The sequence below is a fragment of the Phragmites australis genome, chromosome 18 (genome assembly GCF_958298935.1).
Source record: "Phragmites australis chromosome 18, lpPhrAust1.1, whole genome shotgun sequence".
Lineage (NCBI taxonomy): Eukaryota > Viridiplantae > Streptophyta > Magnoliopsida > Poales > Poaceae > Phragmites > Phragmites australis.
In genome coordinates this window covers 27,842,009-27,845,872 of record NC_084938.1, presented here as the reverse complement: position 1 = coordinate 27,845,872, position 3,864 = coordinate 27,842,009, and the positions used below count along the sequence as shown (strand labels likewise).

Below are 3,864 nucleotides of genomic sequence, written 5' to 3'. Positions count from 1 at the left end.
GCTTTATGACCAAATGACAGTGGAGGCATGGGTTTATGACCAAATGGCAGTGGGTTCTCTGACAGTTTGGCACTGCTTTATGACCAAATGGCAGTGGAGGCATGGGTTTATGACCAAATGGTAGTGGGTTCTCTGACCAACTGTACTGTTGTGTGCATGGAGTTCTGACCACGATGGGATGCACTGCACGTGAAGATTGACCATGGTCTGGGGCGAGTAGATTGGTATGCACACGTATCTCGATGTACAGATCGATCTCCCGCGGATGGTGGTTCATATCCTCCTAATACCTCCAACATGATGCATGTGAGTTTCCATCCAAATCCATAGGCTAGTGCTCTGCGCTCCTCTACCTAGGCCATCAGATAGATCATCAGGTGCCACTTGCCCACTTGTGTTGCACCATGGTTCCATGCCCTACGCTCTCTGTCTTCATCCTTGGGAAAAAGAGGAGGAACTAGATCTGCTCCGCACACTACAATAGATGTGCTTGTGTAAGAGTAGCCCAACACCATCGAGTGGCCATCCATTTTTGGAGTAATCATTAAGGAGCAGATTAGCTAACTTGACTGTGTCGATTGTCCTAAACGAGCCACTGAGTGTTGTCTTACCACATGGATGAATTGACGTACGGATGATCAAAGCGAAAGAAAGTGATCAGCGGCGGATCCATCGTACGCTCGGGCACACTTGAGAGACCCTTAAGCCTCTCTTACAATTTTTAGGCATTAAAGAGGAAGAAAAAGAGAAGAGGAGGAGGAGGAGGAAGAAGAGGGTCCGCTCCTCTAGCGCTAGCGCCATCTCACGGCCGATGTCTCGAGCATGTCGCCACCGAGTCCCAGCCGCTGGTCGTCGACGCTGCTGGCCGCGGACACTGAGCTGCATCTAGGGCGCGTTCGGTGTGGGTGGCATCGTGGAAGGTAGAGGCGGAGGGGGTGGTGTGGAGCGGGGCAGAAGAGGAGAATGGCACCGGCATGGGAGGGCAACGACGGATGAGACGACGGGAGCCGAATATGGGTGGCATGTGTGAAGCAAAGAGATAAGGGAGGGAGGGAGGGAGGGAGAGAGAGAGAGATCTGGGTGGCGTGTGTGAAACGAAGAGATAAGCGAGTGAAAGAGCTAGACGGGAGAGAGAGAGAGAGAGAGAGAGAGAGAGAGAGAGAGAGAGAGAGAGAGAGAGAGAGAGAGAGAGAGAGAGAGATCAAGTTAAAATCCGATTGGATTATAAATTTAGGTCTGGACAGTATCAGTGCCGGTTGTAGATGGAACCGGCACTGAAAAATCACTATTAGTGCCGGTTCGTGGCTAGAACCGACACTAATGTATCCGTACCAGATTCAGCCATAAACCGACACTGATAGTCCTTTTCAGTACCGGTTCTTAACGCCTCAGCCATATTGTTTATACACAAGAGTTTAACAATCAACACTGGTTTTTGCATAACCGACATTGATATGGTGTTATTTATGACATGTTCTGTAGTAGTGATCCGCCACTAAAAGTGATAAAAGGTTAAAAGTTATAAGCCTTTGCACGAGTGAGTCCACTCCAAAACGTCAATATAAGGTACGTGGCATCCTCGATCTGAAAAAGTGATTTTTTTTCTATGGTTATTAATACCCGAAATCCCTATAGGAAACTTTCCTTTCCTCCATTTTAAGAAGGATTCTGAACATGAGCTTAGAAAACATGTTCAAGTTCTTTTGAGAAGTCGGAGGCAAGTTTTTTAAAGTAAAAGTCCAAGGCAAGTTCACTCTTTCTCTCACTTCTCACCGTTCAAGAAAGACTTGCATTCAAAATTCATATGATGCATCCAAACGTGCCTCAGGAATAATTCTTGTATTCCTCTGATTCCTGTAGGGTTCCAAGCAAGTGCTAGGTCACTCTAACCCCGCGTTTCAAGAATCCTAAGTTCCAAAGCGGCCCTCAAATATTTCTTTCTTCTTCGATTGAATTCTTCCTATTTTCCTCCGAGATTCCATGCAACAAAGGAATGTCAATGGGGAAATGGAGGGATCCAAACCAAAGGGGGAGAAACACACGTATGGATATGTTGAGCTATTAAAACCTTTTTTTTTTCTGAACTAACACAGCACAAGATCGAACAGCATGCTGATGCAAATAGTATCAAACAGTAAGTCCTCAAAAAGAGGAAAGAGGATTATCAATCAAACATGAAACTAAATAGATAGTTCATATTCTAGACAGTATAAATTGTAGCAATTGTTTTAACGTATGCATCACAAGCTATAAGTGAGCAAGGCGCGTGTTGGTACGTATGTGCAAATGCAGACGACAGCATCAATACGGAGAAGAAGCAAGCATGAGTGCATGCAAGCAGCTTAATTTGGTGGCAGAGAAAGTGCAAGCCGGCCACCGAACACTAGTAGAGAGGACGCAACCAGCGATCCACCTGTAGCAGCAAGCTTGATTGGGGCGGCGCAAGCTGGTCGCAGGCTAGCCGCTCAGCTGCAGCGTGTGAAGCAACGCGGTGCGGAGGCCGCCTTCGTCACGGAGTGCGGCGGTGGACACGTCCGCAACGGCGTCCTGCACGGTCACGTCGCCCAAGCGGCACACGCACCGACGCACGCGTGCTGCACTGGCAGGTCCAGCGAGCGGAGCGCGTCCATGAGGCGCGCGGGGGCGTTGCGCGCCGCAGATGTCAGGCGCAGCGCCACCGCCTCCCGCCCGACCATCCGCACCTCGAGGCCCACGAACGGGTGGGAGGCCGACGCGGCCGCGGAGGTCAGCGATGTAGGAGGTGGCGTCGGCAAGAAGGGACGTCTTGTCCATCCGGGACACCGTGGGCACGGCGGCCCGTAGTTCTCAGAAGAGGCGGTTGAGCTTGTCCCGCCGCTGCCGCTCGGCCTCTAAATGGCCGATGGCGGGGCCGTCGGTCCGGGCCCCGGGCTTCCGGCCCCGCCTCTTGGCCGCGGGTGCCGGCGGTTCGCCGGACAGGTCGTTGCCCGCTGAGTGCGAGACTCCGTCGGCCCACGCGGCGCCATTCCATGGCTCCTCCAACCCGTCGTCACCCCCCAGCCATTCCTCCAGGACCTCGCAGGACACGAACTCGAGCTCCTGGTGGTGGCCGGCGTTGGGGAAGAAAGAGGCCGGGGAGGAAGAGCTGCGGGAGGAGGTGGGGCGGACACGCTCATCCATCGCGCACTGTGCTGCTGCAGTGTCACTTCGGTTTATAGGTTCTTGCTAAAAACGGCAGATCCATTTGTGGTGGGAGTATCGGAAAGATATCCTCGGATCGAGGTAGTTGGAAGTTGCAACTTCATAATATTGGATCGTACGCTTTACATATTCATGTTAATAACCTCACAATTATGCTAATTTGGGCATCAAGAAGAAGCAACTGAGGGCATCTCCCAAGTCCAAACAGTACGGTCAACTATTTTTTTAGCAAGTCGTGAGGGTAGGCCCTACCTAAATTTTCATTAAAGCAAATATAAGGCAGTTTTCAGTACATGCAAAGAAGTACTCCCTTCGTTCCGAAACAGATGTCCTCGTAGAATACATATAGTTAAATTTTAAATACTATAACTATTAATATATACAAAACTATTAAGATTTAGCACATGAAAATAATAGTAATAAATTAATTATGAAAAATACTTTAACATCATCTAATTTTTATTAAATTTATCAAGAGATAGTTATAAAAATAATAATTAAACGTGTTTATTGGAGATCATATTGATGTCCTAAACCGATATGTAAAAAAAACCGAAGATAATAGTAGAGAGATACGAATGGAATCGTCAGAGGGAAGTGTACCGAAAATCTTGTTTATGCATGGTGCATGACAACTTAAATTGTGCGTCTGAAGGAGACAGTTTATAAGAGCCAACTAGTATT

At 48.7% G+C, this 3,864-nt stretch overlaps 1 pseudogene; it reads right to left on the bottom strand.

Annotated features, from left to right (window-relative positions):
* Positions 1–2,175: 2,175 nt before the first annotated feature.
* On the bottom strand, positions 2,176–3,159 carry LOC133899654 (transcription factor MYC2-like; annotated as a pseudogene).
* Positions 3,160–3,864: the final 705 nt, after the last annotated feature.